Raw genomic sequence first — 10,881 nt, 5'->3', positions numbered from 1 at the left:
TTTGAGAAACCAAGGCTGTCGAGTCTGCCGTTGAGGATGTGGTGATTGACAGAGTCGAAAGCCTTGGCCAGGTCGATGAAGACGGCTGCACAGTTTTGTCTTTTATCGATGGCGGTTATGATATCGTTTAGGACCTTGAGCGTGGCTGAGGTGCACACATGACCAGCTCGGAAACCAGATTGCATAGCGGAGAAGGTACAATGGGATTCGAAATGGTCGGTGATCTGTTTGTTAACTTGGCTTTCGAAGACTTTAGAAAGGCAGGGTAGGATGGATATAGGTCTGTAACAGTTTGGGTCTAGAGTGTCTCCCCTTTGAAGAGGGGGATGACCGCAGCAGCTTTCCAATCTTTAAGGATCTCAGACGATAAGAAAGAGAGGTTGAACAGGCTGGTAATAGGAGTTGCAACAATTGCGGCGGATAATTTTAGAAAGAGAGGGTCCAGATTGTCTAGCCCAGCTGATTTGTAGGGGTCCAGATTTTGCAGCTCTTTCAGAACATCCGCTTTTGGGTGAAGGAGAAGCAGGGGGGGGGTTGGGCAAGTTGCTGTGGGGGGTGCAGAGCTGTTGGCCAGGGTAGGGGTAGCCAGGTGGAAAGCATGGTCAGCCGTAGAAAAATGCTTATTGAAATTCTCGATTATCGTCTATTTATCGGTGGTGACAGTGTTTCCTAGCCTCAGTGCAGTGGGCAGCTGGGAGGAGGTGCTCTTATTCTCCATGGACTTTACAGTGTCCCAAAACTTTGGGGAATTTGTGCTACAGGATGCAAATTTCTGTTTGAAAAAGCTAGCCTTTGCTTTCCTGACTGACTGTGTATATTGGTTCCTGACTTCCCTGAAAAGCTGCATATCGCGGGGGCTATTCGATGCTAATGCAGTACGCCACAGAATGTTTTTGTGCTGGTCAAGGGCAGTCAAGTCAGGAGTGAACCAGGGGCTATATCTGTTCTTGGTTCTACATTTTTTTAATGGGGCATGCTTATTTAAGATGGTGAGGAAAGCACTTTTAAAGAGCAACTAGGCATCCTCTACTGACGGGATGAGGTCAATATCCTGCTAGGATACCCGGGCCAGGTTGATTAGAAAGGCCTGCTCGCTGAAGTATTTTAGGGAGCGTTTGACAGTGATGAGGCGTGGTCGTTTGACCGCGGACCCATTACGGACGCAGACAATGAGGCAGTGATCACTGAGATCCTGGTTGAAGACAGCAGAGGTGTATTTGGAGGGCAAGTTGGTCAGGATGATATCCAAGAGTTTGCCCATGTTTACTGATTTAGGGTTGTACCTGGTAGGTTCCTTGATAATTTGTGTGAGATTGAGGGCAACTAGTTTAGATTGTAGGACGGCCGGGGTGTTAAGCATATTCCAGTTAGGTCACCTAACAGTACGAACTCTGATGATATATGGGGGGCAATCAATTCACATATGGTGTCCAGGGCACAGCTGGGGGCTGAGGGGGGTCTATAACAAGTGACAACAGTGAGAGACTTATTTCTGGAAAGGTGGATTTTTAAAAGTAGAAACTTGAACTGTTTGGGCACAGACCTGGATAGCATGACAGAACTCTGCAGGCTATCTCTGCAGTAGATTGCAATTCCGCCCCCTTTGGCAGTTCTATCTTGATGGAAAATGTTGTAATTGGGGATGGAAATTTCAGCATTTTTGGTGGCCTTCCTAAGCCAGGATTCAGACACGAAGACATTAGAAAAGCTTCCATTAAAGAAAACCTTTTGAGTTATATTAGATAGATAGCTCTGAATCCACTATATGGCAGTGGTTGAAAAACCATAACACATAAGTATTTTCAACAACAGGTTATGGTCAATAATATCAAAGGCTGCACTGAAATCTAACAGTACAGCTCCAACAATCTTCTTATTATCAATTTCTTTCAACCAATCATCAGTCATTTGTGTCAGTGTAGTACATGTTGAGTGCCCTTCTCTATAAGCATGCTGAAAGTATGTTGTTAATTTGTTTACAGAGAAATAGCATTGTATTTGGTCAAACACAATTTTTCCCAACAGTTTGCTAAGAGCTGGCAGCAAGCTTATAGGTCTGCTGTTAGAACCAGTAAAGGCTGCTTTACCAAGCTTGGGTAGCTTGGGTCCCTCCAAGCCTGAGGACAAAGACTTTCCTCTAGGCTCAGATTAAAAATATGACAGATAGGAGTGGCTATAGAGTCAGCTATCATCATCAGTAGCTTTCCATCTAAGATGTCAATGCCAGGAGGTTTGTCATTATTGATCGATAACAATAATTTTCCACTTCCACTAACTTTACAAACTTTGCAATTTTCTATCATTATTAGTTGTTTATGCATGAATACTATTGCTCACTGTTAGTTGTTGGCATTCCTGCCTAAGTTTGCCCACTTTGCCAATGAAATAATCATTAAAATAAATGGCAACATCAAATGGTTTCGTGATGAATAAGCCATCTGATTCGATGAAAGATGGAGTTAAATTTGTCTTTCTGCCCATCATTTCATTTAAAGTACTCCAAAGTTTTTTTCCATCATTATTTATATCATTGATCTTGGCTTCATAATACAGTTTCTTCTTTTTGGTGAGTTTAGTCACATCATTTCTCAATTTGCAGTAAGTCAGCCAGTCAGATGTGCAGCCAGACTTATAAGCCACTCCTTTTGCCCCATCTCTTTCAACCATACAGTTTTTCAATTCCTCATCAATCCATGAAGCCTTAACAGTTCTAACAGTCAGTTTCTTAACAGGTGCATGTTTATCAATAATTGGAAGGAGCAATTTCATAAATTCATCAAGTGCAGCGTCTGGATGCTCCTCATTAATCACATCAGACCAACAAATATTTTTAACATCATCCACATAAGAGTCACAGCAAAATCTTTTGATTGATCTCTTATACACTATTTTAGGCCCAGCAGTTGGATTGTTGGCTTTCCTGGATATAGCCACTATATTGTGATCACTGCATCCAATGGGTACGGATACAGTTTTTGAACAAAGTTATACAGTATTAGTAAAAATGTGATCGATACATGTGGATGATCTTGTTCCTGTAGTGTTTGTAAACACCCTGGTAGGTTGATTAATAACCTGAACCAGATTACAGGCACTGGTTACAGTAAGAAGTTTCCTCTTGAGTGGACAGCTTGATGAAAACCAGTCAATATTCAGTTCCCCAAGAACGTAGACCTCTCTGTTTACATCACATACACTATCAAGCATTTCACACATTATTTAGAAACTGACTGTTAGCACTTGGTGGCCTATAGCAACACCCCAAAAGAAAAGGCTTAGATGTGCCAAGTGAACCTGCAACCACAACACTTCAATAACACCTCCCCCATAAGCTTTTCTGTCTCTTATATAGATGTGATATCCTTGTATTGCTACTGCTGTATCATCAAATTAATTATCTAAGTGAGTCTCAGAAATGGCTAATATACACTATGAATGTTATCTGATGTTAGCAAGTTATTGATTTTGTGAACCTTATTTCTAAGGATATGTATATTAATATGGGCTGTTTTCAGCCCTTTCCTGGGTAGCTTATCAGAGATAGACATAATACTGAAAAGAGTAAACAAAGCAAGAGAAATAAATATACATTCAGCAGCAATTGGTGTGTGTGTGCTGCAGGGTTGAAGCTATGAACCCATAGTCTTGGCTCTCTCATCCCTTCCAGGTTTCTGGTAGGGAGGGTGGACAATGAGCCTGTCATAACAGATGTAAGCAATGACTCCACACCCTCTGGCAGCTTTCATGGCTGGGATCAGTTCTTTCCTCTTCTGGCGCACAGCTTCAGGACAGTCCTCGTTGAGGAAGATATACCTTCCTCTCAAGTTCTTGGCTCTTTACAGAACAGCTACCTTGTCCTTGAACCTCAGGAACTTGACCACTATTGGCCTGGGCCTATCACCTGGGCCGGTGGGGGGTTTCCAGTCCTGTGGACATGCTCCACCTCAATCTTCCTGTGGTCCATCTTCAATTTCTCAGAGATCATTTCTCTCACTTTGTCCTTAGACTCCGTCCAGGTCTCATGTGGAGATTCTGCAATTCCGTCCACAACCATGTTATTCCGCCTTGATTGTCCATCGAGATAGTCTGATTTATCTGTCATCATTATCATGGATTCACACACAGAACTGATGTACTGTCTCAATGACTTACAGATTGCTGTCATCTTGCTGTTCTCCATGCTGGAGATGAAACATGGGCTGTGTCCCAAATGGCACCTTATTCCCTATATAGTGTATTAATTTGCTGGTCAAAAGTAGTGCAATATAAAGGAAATAGGGGGCCATTTGGGACGCACAGGGATAAGAAGAACGGTACACTCCGTCCGTACGTCAATTACAGTCCATTGTATTCACTCAGTAGTACAGAATGAACCATCTTGTTCTGTAAATGCAGAAAATGTTCATTGTTCATAGAACATTGATAACTTGATCACTTGTCAATCACTGTTGGGTACAGTAACTAAATGTGTTATTGTTGTGTGGCATAAATATAATTGTTCATTCATAACAGTCAACAATATGAAAATATGAAAACATTTAAATCATACCATTTGTGCTTGACCCAAGGGAGAACGACTGCCCCCTCTCATTGAAGCCACGAAAGTTCAAGGAAGAAAACAGGATCCCCCATTATAGTGAATGGAAAAATGTAAATCTTCGTGGTCAATCTTTGTGTAAATGAAGAAAAAAAATCTAAGACAATTATGGTACTAATAATTGCTTCTCTTACACCATATGTACAGTATGTCCTTCAACCAATTATTTTTAAATCACACACATAAGAAGTTATGAGGACAATTTAGTAGCTAATGGCAGCCTGCAGTATCCTGGTCATCCTTCAACTTAAATTACTCAATGAGAGAGGCAGCACTAAACTTGTCTTCAAAGTCCCTTCTTGGAGTAGCTTAAACTGTGCATGTTATGTCTCCATGAATCTCCATCTTAACCGACTTCATTTGGCTTCAATTCGCTGTTGATTCTTCATAAAGGAATGAATGGCGTCACGTGATCGATGGCTTGGTCCATTATATACAGTCATTGGCTTGACCCTACATACCATAACTCCAAGGAAACGTTTTATTGCGAAGAGATTTATCAACATATTCATACTTGCAGACACCAGTGAATTCCTACCCAAACAAACTCGTTTTTTCTTGAAGTCATATACAGTAAAGTGTACAAAGGATCAAGGAGCCCAATCTTTTTTTTTGTGACCAACTTTTTATTTAGTTTGGTAATTTTTCTTTTTCAAAAGAGGGATACAGGTACAAAAACAAAATAAATGCATACAAAGATAAACCTGACCCATTCCCACCTCAGTCCCCATCAGATATGTGAGTGAAGCGGAGTTGGAGCGGAGCGTGCCCAATTTGACTGGAGCGTGGAGTGAGATTCCCAAAGGCTGGAGCTTTGGCCTTCTCACCCGCTCCAATTTTGCTCCAGTAGCGTTCCAGTAGCAGTCACTTCTGGAGCTGAGGGCATACCCGGCCCAGCATGCATTTGTAGTCTACTTGTGTGCTGCTATAGCCCCTTGCTTTAGACACTGTCATAGAGTTCGCTAAATATTTTCATAAAGAAACTAATAAAACACACAGGTGCTAAATCAAGGTGACTTACAAAGATGAAGACCAAGAGCAAGAGAAGTGGTGCGATGATTTAGTGTCCACAACCAAAGAATCATTGTGGAATCTCAATCGCACTCCACACTGCCCTTTCCCACCTGGACAAAAGGAACACCTATGTGAGAATGATTGACTACAGCTCACCATTCAACACCATAGTGCCCACAAAGCTCATCACTAACCTAAGGACCCTGGGACTAAACACCTCCCTCTGCAACTGGATCCTGGACTTCCTGATGGGCCGACCCCAGGTTATAAGGGTAGGCAATAACACATCTGCCACGCTGATCCTCAATACGGGGGCCCCTCAGGGGTGCATGCTTAGTCCACTCCTGTACTCCCTGTTCACCCACGACTACGTGGGCAAGCACCACTCCAACACCATAATTTAGCTGGCTGACAACACAATAGTGGTAGGCCTGATCACCGACAACGACGAGACAGCCTATAGGGAGGAAGTCAGAGAACTGGCAATGTGGTGCCAGGACAACAACCTCTCCCTCAATATGAGCAAGACTAAGGAGCTGATCGTGGACTACAGGAAAAGGAGGGCTGAACATGCCCCATTCACATCAACAGGCTGTAGTGGAGCCGGTCTAGAGTTTCACGTTCCTTGGTGTCCATATCGCCAACAAACTATCACGGTCCAAACACACCAAGCCAGTCATGAAGAGGGCACGACAACACCTTTCCCCCTCAGGAGACTGAAAAGATTTGGCATGTGTCCCCATATCCTCAAAAAGTTCTACAACTGCACCATCGAGAGCATCCTGACCGGTTGCATTACTGCCTGGTATGGCAACTGCTCGGCATCTGACCGTAAGGCGCTACAGAGGGTAGTGCGTACGGCCCAGTACATCACTGGGGCCAAGCTTCCTGCCAACCAGGACCTATATACTAGGCGGTGTCAAAGGAAGGCCCAAAAAATTGTCAAAGACTCCAGTCTCCCAAGTCATAGACTGTTCTCTCTGCTATCACATGGCAAGCGGTACCGGAGCACCAAGTCTAGGTCCAAAAGGCTCCTTAACAGCTTCTAGCCCAAGCCATAAGACTGCTGAACAATTAATCAAATAGCCACCGGACTATTTACATTGACACCCCCCCCCCCCCCCCCCCCACCTCTTTGTTTTTACACTGTTTATTATCTATGCATAGTTACTTTACCCATACCTACAGTACATGTACAAATGACCTGGACTAACCTGTACCCCCGCACATTGACTCTGTACCGGTACCCCCTGTATATAGCCTCGTTACTGTTCTTTTATTGTGTTACTATTTATTTTATGTTTTACTTTAATTTATTTTGTAAATATCTTCTTAACTCCATTTATTGAACTGCATTGTTGGTTAAGGGCTTGTAAGTAAGCATTTCACAGCACATGTGACAAATAAAATTTGATTGGATTTGAATCTGAAAAGACACGTATCCCAACAGCATGCTACGTGCACATGCTAAAAGACAGGAACAAGGTGGGTAGATAACTAAGTGTGTCATTGTAGCTAAGCATTTATAAACTAAAAATCAGATCTCTTAAACGTTTTGTTCATTTTCGTTCTATTATCTATACAGTAGGCCATATTTGATTTTGGCGCAATAGGCCTGGCATATATTCCCAAGGAGCTTTTGTTTTAATTAGGTTATTTTGCCTAAAAATCTTTAGAAAATAAATAAAAACTCTGCATCTCTGCCTAGACTGGCAAGAGTGGCCAAAAGGGTGTTTATCATCCCCAGTGGCTTTGCAAGTGTGGAGAGGATATTCTCCGCTACGGTCCGGCTCTCCAGGCACCATTTCACGAGCCTGAAGACACAGAGTGGCCAAACTCATGTTTCTAAAAATGTATTACAAAAATGAACTCAATGGCACTAATAAGTCACCGCTCCATGAGCTTCCATGATTTCCAACCGCTCAACTCACATGGTCCCCATCCAACCGCCCTCATCCTCTCTCCCCAGCCGGAAACCATGCTTCCCACCCCAAAGAAAACATCCCAACCCACCCAGTAACCGGGGTTGCTCATTGCCCTCACCCCCAAAACTACCAGAGACCACCCCTTCCCCATGGGCCTGAATGCAAAGAAAGTAACATTGGTTTGTATGTTTGGGGATTTAGCTGAGATTGTTCTTTACAGAATCAAATATATTTGTCCAGGCCTCAATTGTTGATTGACTAGCACCATTCATTCTCGCTGGTGATAATTCTAATGTTATAACTTCTAATAGTAACTGAATCCACTGGTTAAATGGGAGAGAGTGATGTGGTTGCCATCTTAGAGCCAACAATTTTTTACTGCCTGCCAGCATTAATCTTCTGCGATTGATCGAGAGATTCAAGGGGCTATCATCGTTAAGTAATATAATACATGGAAAGCATTGAATATTTAAATTCATGCACTTCGAAATGAATGTTATAACTTTTCCCCAGAAGCATTTAACTGCAGGGCACTCCCACATCATATGAAGGAATGTGCCTACCTGATTTACAGGACAAAGTGATCAGTTGGGAGATGGGGCAAATTTCATTGTAAAATGTTTCCTTGGTGTTAAATATAATCTGTGAACAAATTTAAAATGCATAAATTGATGGTTCGGATTATGGGATGTGAAGGTCATATTTTTCCATATTCTGTTCCAGTTAAAGGGTAAAGGGTTGTTAAGATTCAATTAGATCTGTGGACCATACTTTTTTAATGACTAGCTCAGAATGAGCTTTCCAAAAGTTGTTTATATATTATAAATCAGTCTTTTTGGGAGATATTTATTTCTAAATCCCACCATTGGATGTTTCGGTAGTTGGGTTTCCCAAGGGACACCATAGGCCAGCATAGCTGACTGAAATTATAAATATTATAGAAAAAGGAGTTGCTTGGTAATGTGTATGTATCTTTCACATTTTGTAATGTTCTCAAACCACTACATCGGTAGGGGTACGGATTACACATTTGGACCATTGGGGTAATGCAAAAGGACGTCCTCTAGATCGCAAGGCGTTATTGAGGAATATTGAAGTATGAGCATGCCCTTTTGATTCCCAGTTACATTGGTTTTCAATTTTACGTCAAATAGAAATTGTGTGAACAATAACAAGACCAAAGCTTAGTTTACATTGTTTAACCTGTTTGGGCTAGGGGCAGCATTTTCACATTTGGATGAAAAGCGTGCCCAGAGTAAACTGCCTGCTACTCAGTCCCAGTTGCTAATATATGCATATTATTAGTAGATTTGGTTAGAAAACACTCTGAAGTTTCTAAAACTGTTTGACTGATGTATGTGAGTATAACAGAACTCATATGGCAGCCGAAAACCTGAGAAAAATCCAACCAGGAAGTGAGAAATCTGAGGTTTGTTGTTTTTCAACTCTTGGCCTATCAAATACACAGTGTCTATGGGGTCATATTGCACTTCCTAAGGCTTCCACTAGATGTCAACATTCTTTAGAACCTTGTTTGACGCTTCTACTGTGAAGTGGGGGCAAATGAGAGGGGATTGAATAAGGTCTCTCCCAGAGTGCCATGATCTCCCAGAGTGCCATTGCATTTCTGAAGACAAAGGAATTCTCCGGTTGGAACATTATTGAAGATTTATGTTAAAAACATCCTAAAGATTGATTCTATACTTCGTTTGACATGTTTCTACGGACTGTAATGGAACTTTTTGACTTTTCGTCTGCACCTAGTGATCGCGCGTCATGAATTTGGATTACTGGACTAAACGCGCGAACAAAAAGGAGGTATTTGGACATAAAGATTAACTTTATCGAACACATCAAACATTTATTGTGGAACTGGGATTCCTGGGAGTGCATTCTGATGAAGATCATCAAAGGTAAGTGAATATTTATAATGCTATTTCTGACTTCTGTTGACTCCAACATGGTGGATATCTGTTTGGCTTGATTTGTTGTCTGAGCGCCGTACTCAGATTATTGCATGGTTTGCTTTTTCCGTAAAGTTTTTTTGAAATCTGACACAGCGGTGTCCGTTCCCAGACAGGATAAACAAGGTCTAAATCATGTTTGATGCTCTCTGTAAGTACATTTTTTGCAGTACTGTTTAAGGGATATATCAGTGAAGACTACCTCTTCCAGGGCAATAGGAGACACCATATGTATTTCTATACTCAGCCAAGGGGCAGAAGAATCATGTCTAAACCAATTAAGGATTGGGCGAAATGCTAGAGACTGAAAATAGAATTAAAAGTTTGGAACGGATAGTCCTCCTATGTCTTTCCCTCTTTGTAAATGTATACATTTTATCCGGGATAGTTTACCTTGTCATATATATTTTAAAACCACACTATTAATTTTATCCCAATAGCCAAAAGAAGGAGCCATGGGAAGCATTGAACTATACAATTTCAGTCATGCCAATATATTCATTTTAACAGTAGATATTCTGCCGGTTAAAGCAACTGGGATATTATTACATCTACTGAGGTCACATTGAATTGATTTGAACATTCTGTTAAAGTTTCTGGGAATGGTTTTATCTAAAGAAGGAAATATATATACTCCCAAATATTTTAAATAGGAAATGATTGGGATTCCATAAGTAGAGAAGGTGTCCTCCATCAGGGTCTTGAGAGGCAGTTGGGCTGATTTGGTTAGATTAATTTAAATTGGATCACCTTTTCTGCTGCTTCTAATGACTCTACACGAAGCAGAACAGATAGTGCCTGTTTTAACTATGGCTGAGGGATTGACATATGTTATTTTAATAATTGGAGCCAATTCCCATATGTTCCAAAACAGACCAGAGATATTACAGTTCTATTCAATCAAATGCTTTTTTCTGTGGCAAGAGATAATACAGCCCAAATTGCTGTTGTTTCTGATTAAGTATCTAAGATATGTAATAGTCGACGGAGGTTATCCGAGGATAAACACTTTTTAACAAACCCGCTTTGGTCCGTGTGGATCAACTTGGGTAAGTAAGTCTCGAGACGAGACAACAACACTTTGGAAAACAGTTTAATATCTGTGTTTATCACAGATAGGGGGCGATAATGGGAACACTGGGTGACATCCCATTCTTTTTTTAAATAAAAGCAAAATTAGTGCTGTGTTCTCATGTCTCCTAAATGAACTTTTGTGAACAGCTGTATTAATAATTTCAAGCAATAGTGGACCTAATTGATTCCAAAATGTTATATAGACCTCAGGAGGAATATCGTCCCCTCCAGGTGATTTTCCTTTATCATGCTATCCATTTGAGTTCATTGAGAGAGATTTCCGCTCCCAAATGGCTTTTTCTGTTAA

The sequence above is a fragment of the Salvelinus alpinus genome, chromosome 35 (genome assembly GCF_045679555.1).
Source record: "Salvelinus alpinus chromosome 35, SLU_Salpinus.1, whole genome shotgun sequence".
NCBI lineage: Eukaryota > Metazoa > Chordata > Actinopteri > Salmoniformes > Salmonidae > Salvelinus > Salvelinus alpinus.
Note: the sequence above shows the minus strand (reverse complement) of the source record.